Source organism: Amblyomma maculatum, chromosome 8 (genome assembly GCF_055883805.1).
Source record: "Amblyomma maculatum isolate TAMU_Amacu chromosome 8, ASM5588380v1, whole genome shotgun sequence".
NCBI lineage: Eukaryota > Metazoa > Arthropoda > Arachnida > Ixodida > Ixodidae > Amblyomma > Amblyomma maculatum.
In genome coordinates, this window is record NC_139351.1 from 11,947,521 (window position 1) to 11,961,017 (window position 13,497).

Here is a 13,497-nt window from a genome sequence, read left to right on the forward strand (position 1 = left end):
AGTCACCAGCAGCATTGACGAACAATGCACTAGTTACGTTTATACATAATTTGACTACATTAATTATGCATTATGCATGCATTCGATATCTTTCACAAATATGTTGCAACGTCGCAGCTTCCCTAGTAGATAGACATTTATCACCCTGTCTAGGAAAATTCAGGGATAAGGGTAGATGGAGAATACTTCAGTAATCTGCGATTTGCTGATGACATTGCAGTGCTAAACAACACGGGGGATGAACTGCAAATAATGATTGATGACCTAGACAGGCAAAGTAGAAAGGTAGGCTTGAAAATCAATATGCAGAAGACTAAGGTAATGTTCAATAGCCACGGGAAGGATCAGCAGTTTACATTAGGTAGCGAAATACTGGAAGTAGTAGGCGAATATGTCTACTTAGGACAGGTAGTAACCGCAGATCCGGACCATGAAAAGGAAATAACAAGAAGAATAAGATTGGGATGGAGCGCATTTGGCAAGCACTCGCAGATTATGACTAGCAGCTTACCGGTATCGCTCAAGAGGAAAGTATACAACAGTTGCATCTTGCCTGTACTCACCTATGGGGCTGAAACGTGGAGGCTAACCAAGAGAGTTCTACTTAAGTTGAGGACAACCCAGAGAGCTATGGAACGAAAAATGGTAGGGGTAACATTAAGAGATAGAAAGCGTGCAGAGTGGGTCAGAGAAATAACTCAAGTTACCGACATTCTAGTAGAAATGAAGAAGCAGAAATGGACATGGGCAGGACATGTAGTGCGAAGAGAGGATAACCGATGGTCGCTGAGGGTAACAAACTGGATTCCAAGGGAAGGAAAGCGTAGCAGGGGGCGGCAGAAAGTTAGGTGGGCGGATGAGATTAAGAAGTTCGCAGGGGTCAAGTGGATGCAGCTAGCACAGAACCGGGTTAAGTGGAGAAATATGGGAGAGGCCTTCGCCCTGCAGTGGGTATAATCAGGCTGATGATGATCATCATGATAGGAAAATTCAGAAACCCGAGATTAAAAGCATTGGCAGGGAAGAGGTTTCCCTATAACTCTAGTCACTGCCTCTAATTCAATCTCAGTTTGCAATGAAACTGGTTTTCGCACCTAAGTTCTTTCCATTGTCGCGATGAATCTCACTCGCGTGCAGGCGTGACTAGTGTCATAGCACAAAAGCTGTAATGATTACTAAAGTGTCGTTTACAGAGCGCCACTTGACAAAGGAAACAAGCAATAGCACTAACACCGTATTGCATAGTATGTCGCTAATAATGAATTGTTCTCTAAATCTGTACATATGAGGTAAGCGCCAAGGGAAGCAACAGTAACAGACACATTACCATGCTTGATGGCTGAATGCAGTTTATGCCGAAGTGGCGGCCAAATCACGGGGATATATGAAGGTGGCACAGGCTAAGCTAAAAGAGAGCTCAGACAAGTAGTGTGTTTCGCGTGTGCAGTGGACAGTTGGACTACCAGGTGTCCTGGTGGTTTGCGATGGCCAAGCGGAAGTACGGGATGTTCCTCACTGTAGTCTGCGTCACGGCGCTGGCTGCGGCCATGCTGTTCTCTTTTGCCGGCATGACCCAACAGGAAGGCGAATGCACCGATGAACAGCTTCGCTCGGTGTATTGCAATACATCTACAGCGATCTGGAGCGGGAGATTGTGTTATATATTCTATGGCTACATGAAGAGGCTTAATTTAAGGTAGGTGTTTATTAAGGTAATGACCGTGCCAGACATCTATGGAAAATGGCATCTCCCAAAAGAGAAACGGTTCTCATTACCTAAACTTGATGGCTATGGTAGGGCCACCTTGTACGTATACAACCAGATTTTCAAGCAGAGTCCGTAAACTGCCACGATACCAGCCTCGCTCCCAGGAACCCTTTTTTGGACTCATTAGTTGCGTCGGAAGTAATTCGGACGCCTTTAATCACTGTGTGTGACCTTCTAATACATAATTCTCTTTTTTTACCTGTTGCACAATTGACGAAGGGAAAACATTGATATCCCCAATAAACTTACTGCAATCGCTGAGTTAGCTATGACTTAGACGGCTCCACCGCTTTGGCGAGTTGTTTTCAACCTTACACTGTGTGCTGCTCACAGCATGTGCCTGCATACCAATTTGCGCAAATAATACTCTCGAATGTGTCATCGACTGGAAGGTGGCTTTGTAGAGTGATTCATGAGCAACGTCTTTTTTTCCGTGTCGAAACAGCGTTGTAGCTAAATCGAGTGTCTCGGATCCTTCTCGACCGGGTGTGGTTTTAATGTGCTCCAATTCCCAATGCAGGAGCGTTTACTGCCAGAACACGATTGGAGAAAGAAGCTTACAGCATAATGTTTAATAGCAAATAAAGTTCAAAATGTAATAACTTTCGTGCAGCACTGGTACATGTGAGCTACTTCAGGGACAGATTTTGTATTTGAGCAACTGAACCTTGCCCTACTTACCAAGCGTCGGTGTGAGTTCTGTGCGGTTTTTTTTGCGTAGATTTTTACGTTGCATCGTACCCTCGAAGATTAGCTAACTAATCAGAGCACCTGAGCCGAGTTTTGTCTATTTTGTCTTTTCAGTTCGGCTCAAGAACTTCAACAGCGAGGAAGGCGGGAACATCGAAGGTAAGAAGAGAGCGTTAGTTTGATTTTCATTTCTGCTAAGGCCAGCATCCCATTCCCAGAGGATTGTAAGTGTTCTTTGCAGCTTATGAAACATATAGCACGGAACAGTTTATATATTGAGTTTTTATAAACATTTTCGTACTATAACGTCGTGTATTATGTGTTAATCTAACTGCACACGTTTAGGCTTTCATTGACACTGCTACCGGTAAAAGCTCAGATAAGAGACGGACAGGTTTGGTTCAGAAGCCAGATAAAATGCTATCGACGTATAGAAGTCGTACATAGGCGTCAAATATATCAGGTTACTAAAGAATTGCATCTGATTTAGTTATTTTGCCTTTCGCTGCGAGGCCATGACTTATTGGTAAGGCTTCGGAAAATAACAGATAAATGAGCGATTGGGGACCTTGCGCACCAAAATTATTTTGGGACCGCTTGGTACACTTAAGGAAAGAAGGAATTGCGATAGTGATGTCTTCTAGATTCACTGCGCACGGATCGAGTTCAATGAAGACTTCGACATGCAGCGTACATCATCATAAAGTGGCAACTGACTACGAGATATAATCGATTGCGGCGAAAATATAGCTCTGTAGTGTTGTGGACGTGAACCTATTCGAGGCCATATTTGTTTTATGATATGAAAAGTAGATGGAGAAATGACGTCGCTGGCAATGACTTGTCAGTGGAATGGAAGCCCTATAGGTGGCACTGAAAACTTGGTACTTTGAATAAAATCAAGCCAGTGGAAAGACATTTTCATGGAATGGTGACTTCAGATTAATGGGCTACAGTAATGATACCAACCGCCACCATGGCTGATACGTGACAGGGGGCCGCTTTGGGCGGAGCGCCAGTAGAATTGCAGTAAATTATGATCCTGTAAACGCGCTGCCACCCCCCCCCCCCCCCAACCCCTTTAAGTTTTTATAAGTGAATCGTGCGAATTGAAGAAGCCGAATTGAATGGCCATCCTGATGGATTTTCAAGGATGTTGTAATCACATGCAAGATGTTTAGCCAGTACGGAGCCGAGGAATATAGTGCTTCCTGTATTGCGTACAGTTTTAACATAACTCGACTTCGATTTCATGAATGGCTACTACTATTGTGAGCTGGCTTCCAAAATTAAGATAGGTTCTTGGCACACGTTCATTCTTTACTTCTACGGTATTGGTGAAGGGAGCTCCTCGTTATGTTTTAGAATGACTTAGGTGTGTAGGGTTAACCTTCGCACGTTTAAGTCGGCAGCCTGAAAGGACATTTTTCGCTACGATTGAGCACGCAAGTACGCAGTTTTTTTCCCTCATTTTTAAAAGGCATTTCATTCCAAGAATTTATTTTGTGTCCCAGAAGTGATTTGTTGTTGATTCGGTTTGTTCATCTCATGCACAAGACACCTAACGCGAAAAGGTCTTGAGGGTAAATAAATAAATACAAAATAAAAGTAACTGTGTTCATTTTTCCCTAACGGTCTGAGCTTCCCAGTCCGCTCTTGATCTAAAAGTGAGTTCGCTAGTGGGGCCGCCTTGTCTGAAATTAATTAAAATTAAAGCGGCTCTGGACTGGTTTTCCATTTTTTTCCTCCTTAACCTCGCAGACGCCCAGGAAGAGAGCATGGCGGCGATAAGGAAGGCCTTCGAGGACAGTGCCAGCGACAAACGTAAGTAAACGTCAAAACAGACGTCTGAAGAGAGCGCTGGCTGCACGGGGAACAGAGAGCTTTGATATAAGGTCACTCTATACACAGGTCGAGCATCAAATCAGACGAGTAGTCAAGATTTTAGGATTTTTCACTCCGTTTTCAGCGCGAGATAACTAACACTGCGTCCTTTAGTCGTACGAATGGACACCAAATTGGCTTGAGCGAGGGCGTTGCAGTCACGTGATTGCTCATTATTGCACGTCGGCTTCTACAGAGTTGCATTTGTACCCTCCCTAGAGCTCGCTGAACTGTCAGTGATGTTGCCGCATTTCGGGAATGCTCACAGATATAGTCTGTTACTACCTGTAAGCGCATGTTTCATTAAAGTGCGAATAAAACTATAGCTTTCTTCCTTTTTTTCGTGTACAGAGAACGCACCAAGTACTCAGGCAAGTGTACACCTAATGGTGCTTCACAATTGGGTATAATTTAAAAATAGGTTTGACACCAATGATTACTCGTTTGACTAGGGAGTACAATGTATACTTATTGAGTGTACACCCTGCAAATGTTGCCTCAGAGTTGTTTTAAAATTCATCACGTATCCTTTCAATATCCGCGCGATAACGTTCCAGCAGCGTCGTCCAACGCCAACCTGCTGTGCCGGTTCTCTCCGCGGTACCGGGCGGGTATCTACCCGTATGGCGTGTGCTCTCACTTCATCTACGCCAGCGTGCCCAGCCGGCCGGGGCCGCACTCGCCACGCGGCAATGACGTGCTCTACAACTACGACCCAGGTGCGCACGATCATTCCATGCAACATTACCTTCGGCCTGCATTTGCTCTGAAACACTGCAACGTCCTCCTGTATAGGGGGAAAACGTTGTGGTTATATATGAAGCATCATCCAATTCTTTTTTTCAATAAGAACACCTACTCCTAATCAGTACCTGGACCATGTGTGTTCCGAGGTCAGTTAAGGTTGCAGCTATAACTTCATCATGTAGCTGTCTATATGACAACCATTAATTTCTGCGCCATTATATTTGTCAACAGAGTCTACGGGGACATTGTGGCCTTTTGTTAGCTCAAGGCTCAGAGCTTGTCTTGAGGTGCAGAACGAACTTCAGCAGCAAAATTATACAGCTGCAGTTTCGATAAACACTTGAAGTGCTGAAAATGAGTGTACGAGTTAGGCTTTCTAGGGCGAAAGCGCAGAAAAGATTCTCCATCTTACTGAACAATTGACGGCCGCGTTTGGCAACATCAATGTGAGGTCACAACACTCGTACTCTCTTCAGACGAAACGGAAATCCCTGCTACGATGTGGCACACAGGGCACTGAGTAAAGTACGTTAGTTCTTGGTCCAAAGTACAGAAGCCAACGGGTTTTCTATTTCATCAGCAAAGCGAAGCCATCTTGGCGTCAGTAAAGAATATGGGGACATGAAATGCTATGCGACTGTTTCTTGCTGTGATAATAAATCATTGCCTAGCATTTTAAGTGCCATTTGACCTTTAATAATGGCTTGAAGGCTCCATTTTACTGCTGACGAGAAAAATGTTTGGCTCCAGAACTTTTTACCTTGAATGACATACTTTTCTCACTGCCCACGCTGAGACGACAATCTTCGTGATGAGAGATCCAACTGTGCATTTGTCATTAGCAGAGGAAATCGTATACGTGTGTAAAGCAACGTTAAATTTAATGCAGCCTTCAGTCAGGTGCCTTCCCGTTCACTCAGTTATGTGGAGTGGTTGTTCACTACGCATCACTCTGTCTGCTTCAACAGTTGTTCGGACTGAAGATTCGGTCCGCTCATATACTATATTTACGGGCTCAGACAGTAAAGCTAAAGGTAACGAGGATTCCAAGGTAAATAACCTTAAAATTATGTCGCAATACACGGAGCGAATAGAGAGTTTTTGACGTTTGAACAAAAGTTTGGTAACTGCGCTATTGCCTCAATACCGCGCATCTCAATACAGTCACATTTTCCTGCCCTCCCCTCGGCCTTTCACTTTCCTCTCCTATTTCTTTCTTAATTGTTCACGTTTTTCCTTGCGGCGAGGGGTGACCTATGGATAACCACCTTGCTTTACACCATTTCGGTTACAGTCAGGATATGGCTGATAGCAGGACTTTCTTGCAAGTTCATGTTGCTCCCCATGTTGGGCCTAGTGGTGGTTGTCTGCCACCCTGGCCCAAGATCTTTCTGCTGGCTTGCTCTGAACTTTCAACAACTCGTCCTTATTTGATATGGGTGCGCTCCTGATTCGCAGCGCTGTACCTTTTCAAAGATAAAAACATGTTTCCGAGCATCCACATGATCACTGGTCAACATGCTGAAAAACTCGGGACAAATCTCGCCGTTCATTGGCTCAAAGATCTTAGGTGGTAGCTGACACTATAGGGCAATGGTAAATTATGAAGAAGCCAGCTAGTAATAGAGAACTATTTTTATATTGCTTTACAGCAGCGAATGCAAAAAAAAAAAAATAACTATCTGGAATCGGGGCATTTGGAGTCATTGTCGTTATCATTAGACACCTCAGATTACTAAACACTGTTCTTGATGTCATTTCTGATAATGGCCTAAAGTACTAACCGAATATCTTTTTAACGGGCTAAAATAGCAAAATGTGACCAATGTTTACCTAATCAAGATATGCAGGGACAGCAAAGAAAAAGAAACTAAGCGCCTGGTCCTTACCTTCGTATCGAGCATGCTCCCTATAGCCCTGTGGAATTAGGGCACACAAGAATGAGCTTCCGACCGCATACCACTTACCCGCGGACCCACTACATTGTTTCAACTGTCAGAAGAATGGCTATGGCGCACGGTGCTTTCGAAGCCGAATAACTTGATCCAAATGTACTTCTACCGAGATAACTGATGTCTAACCTCACCTTTGGATAAACTCTGAGGGCAGCCACTCTGTATATTCTGGCACCTGCCCTGTTTGGAAAAGAGAAAGACAATGGAATTTTGGGGACACCCCAGTAAGCTAAGTAATGTTAAAGAAAGACATATTAGCAATGCACTCACTTGTTGATTTATGTTTGTACAAGATGAACACCGTCACAATCTAACGAACATAGTAAGAACAGCAAATCTTTCGCCGTGACCCAGAGCACGAGCACACTCTCCAGGGGGGTATGATCATATTTTAAAACTGTATCCGAAACTTGGAACATCAATTCAAATCTTAAATTAGGTCAGGTGGCAGCCGCCATACATTGTATATTCATATCAATAAAGTTTGTTGAATACATCTCGACTGCGCATTATAGTTACAGCACATTATTTAGATCTTCTACTCCTGCTGCTGGAGCAGTTCTTTATAGTGGGAGAGTTTAATGCCAATTCTAATTCTGCGCAAGTTAGAAAAGGGGCAGTCGAGGCAAAAGAATCGAGAATTTTATATTAAGTAAAAAATCTTGGTTTGCTTAACACTGGTAACCTACGAACATCTCACCGAGCTCATGGAAAATGACCGATTTAAATTCACCCTCAAGCGACAGCAGTTTGATATGATATATTTTATATAATCCCTTTGATAGCGACCATTTACTCGAACTAATCACTTCAACGCATCGAACAAAAGTTATTCTGAAAAGGACAACGTCATTGGAAGCTGCCTGCACCTAACGGCCGATTGCTTTATTTACAAAGTCGGCCAATAGAGTACTGTCCGCGGTAAACAGAGTACGCGTGGCCCTCATGAGATCTATTACTGGCTGGTAGCACATCGTTGTAAACATGGTGAACACCTCTTCTTAAAGTCTTTATTAAAATACAGATGACAGAAAAAATATCGGAGGCTAGTGAAAATCTATAATTGTACCTGTTCTCAAAGATGGAAAACTGGCAACTATCCGTATAGTTATACACAAACAACGCGCACAGTCTGCCTCGCCAAATCCTTCGAAAGGCTCCGGAATATTCGACTAATATTTACACAGGAATCCCGTGAGATTTTTCTGGCTAACAAAAACATTACGTGGTCGACAGTTTCTCAGCTCGTCTTTTCGGAAATGCAAAAAAGCTTTCTACCTTATATCTGAAGACTCGGGATAGAAGGAGAGGGAAACGATGGCTAGAAAATATACCTAGACAGCCTCAGTTCGCAACCCAAGCCACCGTTTATTTAAGAGGGGACTTGTTTTCTTCTGGACAGAGCGGTCATCACTGGCTTGATTTATTTGCTCTTTTTGTTGTATAAAGAAATCGAGGAAGGGAGGGATTTGGAGGTAGATGAGCAGTTTAAGTAATGAAAGAACGTCTCCTTCGCTAAGAACTTCTATGAAACTGGAACCGGTGTGCTTCGGTCACCTGAAAAATCAAAGAGGAAGCAGGAGAACTGAAACTACAATCCGTGGTAAATGATGAATCGGTATCTGATCCAGGTTCGATGCTTGCAGTTGTCTCCTGGAAGGGAAAAGGCATTCCAAAGAGACCTAATACGAACAGAGCTGCAGCTGAATACTTGTCAAGAGCTTTCCGGAAATTGTTTGAATACTTGAAAACAGCTTCCCGGAAGTGGGGAAGTGCCAGCCAATTAAGGCTAAGAATGTTAGACAAAATGAAGGATGGACAAATAATAAATAGCAGGATTGCCCTTTTGCTTTAATTTTTTCTTTGGATTCGTCGTCAGCGATATCGGTGTCTCGAAACTCTTCTCATCGACATACGTGAATGAAGGCCTAGCTTCAAGAAACGGGGAATTATGTCGACGTCAAGACCTATTATGGCGTCTCACTGACACATCTCGCGGTATCTCGCAGAATTTCGCTGTAGCCACTTGCAAGCACATCTCGGGGAATCGTGCGGACAAATCTCGCAGACGCGAGATATTCACAATGCACCTAAAAAGGCTTTCGCATTAAAAAAAAAAGGTAATAACGGATAAGAGTAAGCAATACCTTCTAAGCAGGACATTATATGAGAAGAAATGAATTGAACGGTTTGTAAAAGGGTTGTTTACAGTGGCCGATGGTCTGAGCGCTAAGCGCAGTGTGTCCAACGGAGCGCTTCCTATCCACCTATGCCTCTTCGTCCTTCACTGCCCAACACAAAATCTACCACTGCATCGTTTTCCTCACTACAGGGGAACCAAACTGAGAAGCGTAAGAAGGAAACGGGTTTTAAAAACACCACGAGGCTTATGTTTTAGGAAAGGGGCGCACAATTGCAATGAATTGTACTACCCTTGCAATATGTCATCTCATTCCAGACTTTTTGGTGCAGAGGAAATATATTTAGGGTACTGTAATTTTCAGTCGACGTTTTTATGCCTTTTAGCAATGTTCTAATTTTAAGTATTAGAAATCCCTTCTTGTATTTTCCAACCTTTAGGGATTTATTTCCTGACTGGAGATTAAATAATTAGTTTCATTTAAATTTATATGCAACTGAAGCTATATACTGTATGAAAACCCTGTCAGTAAAAATCGCTCTGCGCGGAAGAAACAAAGTCGCCTTGTCGAGACATTGGCTTTGCTTGGAATTAAGGTTTTCCCTTAACTCTTGTTCAGTTCTCTTTCATGCGTGGAAACTCTGCATTTGTATGCAAGATTGGGCACAACTAGATGTTCGTGGAAAGATATTTAACTTCATGGAAGACTTTCATTTCAACTTAGCTTGCGTTCTATCCTCTCATGAAACTTCATTCAGGAGAAGGGTGCACTTCAAAGATGTATTTTAAGCACGAGTTTCATTATAAAACGTCGAATAACTACTCAGTTTATGGCGGTGACATACAAACAGCTTGCACATCTACCAGCTTATCAAGATGTCGAAGTTAAGACAGAAAATATTTAAAAAAATGTCGGATATGGGCAAGCAAAACTGTCTAAATTCTCCAGGCACCAAATGTAGCTCTATTTTTTTTTTCAATTTTAACTTTCGAACCGCTTTATGAATTAGTAGTATACTTCAGCCAAGCCAAGCATTTTTGCTCATATAGAAAAAACTACACCCCAGCTTTCTTCCGGGCCATGCTAACGCAAGCAACCCACGCAGGCGGGAGGGTAGTGAAAGGGGACAGCGTGCGACACAACACCTTTGGCAGCGCATAACTGGCGAGGAGGCAGCAATTAACTTCCTGCCCGAACCACTGTTACGGTGACCGAAGAATTTTCCGTACATTTTTTTTTCACCCATTCCCTGCGTCAGGTTAAGAAAACATGCAGTTGCCTGGGCTTGTGGACTGGAGCGCTCCCAATATAGACTGGCTTAATGACTTCATTCCTTCAATTTCGCTTGCCCTACTAGTTGTCTCAAGCGGCCTCACACAGCCTAACAAAGACTTCTCAGGCTGGTATGTGCACAAATCGATTAATATGTCTTCCTGTGTCAAATGCTGCAAATCTATTTTTAGTCTTGCCAACGCATTTCGTTTTGAAGTAAAATACGAATATCCCGTGCGATAGCGTGTCGTCGTGAGAAGGGAATACAGGGAGATAGTAGCGATAAATGCCGATGCGGCATTATGGGCCTTTGCAGTGGATTGCAGCGCGTCCCAGTCGGGGCTCCTGTCTCAGTTATTCCGTGTGTAGCTTTAAATTCATTGCCAAAAAAATCGAGAGACGAGGTTTGTAACCATGGCTACGCTGCATTCCCGGCGCAGGCGCGTTCAAGAAGTTCCTGCATGTGCGTGAGACGGCGGGCGACGTGCGCCTCCTGCTTTCGGTGGAGATGAAGGCGATGCTACGCACCGGCTGGCCTGCGCAGAAGCTCGCCTCCGACGCCCGCGTATGGCTCGAACGCAGTGGCGTCGACGGGCTGCACTTGGCCGGGCTCGATCTGCTGCCCAGGAACGTCCAGAACATCACCAACATCATCACGGTACGCACACCTCAAGGCGCTTTATTTTCGAGCGCAAATTTTCAGCTCCGTTTAGCAATGTTCGGTTATGCAAGGCTGCATCCGATTAAAACGATACAACTTGCTCTGTAGGTAGTATTGGCTCATATTTATCGGTTCTTGGTTGAAAATATTGGTTATTCGAACAAATGTTTGACCGATCGTTTACCAAATTAGCAAGTGAAGCGTCTATCATTCCTGTATTTTATAAATGTTTACTGTTCTCGACGTTTCTACCCTAATACGAGACAAAAGCAAGGAACAATAAATATTAGACAGACGGTAGGGTTCTATCACCGAGATTTCCTCTCACTTCCTCAGCACCTGCCTAATGTTGCACTGACAAGTTTCGACTAAGAGGATCTAATTGAAATCTTGAGGGCGGCTCCAAATTGAAAACAACAGAAATACAGTATCTGTCTCGTCTTGTATGCTTTGGTTCTGGCAACGGACGATACAGTGGTGAGCAAAAAAAATGCAGATGTGACCATCCACCGGAGAAAGGGATTGGAATTCATTGCGTTGCGGGTCATGAAGGCGTCGAGAACAACAGGATCAGGCCAGTCGTAATCCTCAACCGGGACCTAGATTATGATTCAGCAGATTACAGCCAGCGGTGGACAAAAAATTAGTATTTCTCTATGTCCGCTCCATTCATCAGTCATCTATTCCAATTCTTTTTACGCGTCACTATGCTTAAATCTTAACAGCAGCCATTAGCATTAGGGACAGAACACTGGCCAAAATGTGTCATGAGATTATGGTGGAGATGAAAAGACCTTGTCTCATTTAGTACAGATCGAGTACTACAATATCATAGAAAAGAGGCTTTACCATTTTAATTTGCCATTGAAAATAGCATAAAAACAACTGAAACGCTATCTATAGCAGAGAAACCCTATTACTTTCGGTGTAGTACCCCACGTGACTACATATCAGCAAAATATTGCTGATTTCAGTAAGTCCACACCGTTAACTTTTTTTCTAGAAGTGCTTGTCATTATTTATAATCTTTTGCGCTCTCTACACTGCGTCCTTAAATAAAAACCAGCCCTCCTTTCGCACCGCGATATTAATGTTTTCAGGATTTGTCACTAGATGGCACCACAGTGTTTGGAATTCTGTGAATGAAACGTTGATAGTGGCCGCAAAAACTTTCTTCGACAAGGCGTGCGTTATTGTGCCGTAACAGCTTTGAATGTGAAAAGGACGGTACTCTAAGCAAAAAATTGTCGAATTGCTTTCAAGTGAGTGAAATTTATATTTGTTTTAGGTATGTCTTTTTGTTCGACCACCAGTCGTCATTGCGGTCGCTGCTCATGGTTTTCAGCATCGAACTACATAAAAACGGGCGCATGCACTGATCTAAAAATTCTCGCTAAAACTTTTCTAGAGTGTTTCTACCAAAACTGCTACGAAATCGAACGTTTTAGACATCAACCCTTCCATTGCGCCAAAACAAATTGGAAACCTAAATTCCAGTGTTCTGTCCCTTTAAGTCTTAACTGTGGCCATTAGCATACAAAACTCTCCAGCAGAAGTGTTTGCTTCGATAAGTCTGACCAAGCTTGCCTGCGTAAATAAAAAAAAAACGCTACATGTTTATATACTTGCACAGTGTACACCATCCGCGCTCTCTCTGCCGGTGAGGTTAGTAGTAGATAACTGTGAGCCCATCGCAGCCAAATAGGAAGAAAGGCATCTATCGAATAACACGCCACTAGTGCAGAAAGCACTCTGGCGAGGCGAGCACTCCAGAAACACATCCGCGAATCCTCACTGCGTGTTCTCTACGCTGTCGCATATCGTTACGAGTGGATATCACGCACCAGTGGGCAACACAACTCCGGAATCGATGGGCACTGCTTAACGGCTCAACTCAACCCTCAACGTCGTCTTCGTTCACCCAACCAGATACTTCGTTCTTCACTTTCTGAATGCCAGCATGGGACAGCAGAAGCACAGTACCAGTGTGTTCTAAGTAAACGAAGCCGGACGTGAATAATATGGCTTGAGTCGTGTCACATGCACAATGTCGGAAGCTCGTGGTGCAGACGACTTCGTGTTCAGAGGTTCGATTTCATATGTGACATCGGTGACTCGGCGCAAGATGCGGTAGGGACCTGTGTAGCGTGGTAGAAGTTTTTCGCATAAGCCCACCTGGCGGGATGGGAGCCAAAGCAGAACGAGAGAGCCTCGAGCGTAGTGCACATCGCGGTGGCGACTGTTATAACGGGATTGCTGGGAGGCTCGGGAGGCCAATAGTCTGTCTCGAGCAATGCGGCGAGCATCATTAGCGCGGGAGATGGCATCACGAGCGTAAGTACTAGTGACTGCGTTAGTAGCGGGTAGCTATGTATCAAA

At 43.8% G+C, this 13,497-nt stretch overlaps 1 pseudogene; it reads left to right on the forward strand.

Moving 5' to 3' along the window:
* Positions 1-4,236: 4,236 nt before the first annotated feature.
* The window catches only part of LOC146180546 (chitinase-3-like protein 1), a 33,209-nt pseudogene continuing 23,948 nt past the window's right edge, over positions 4,237-13,497 (forward strand).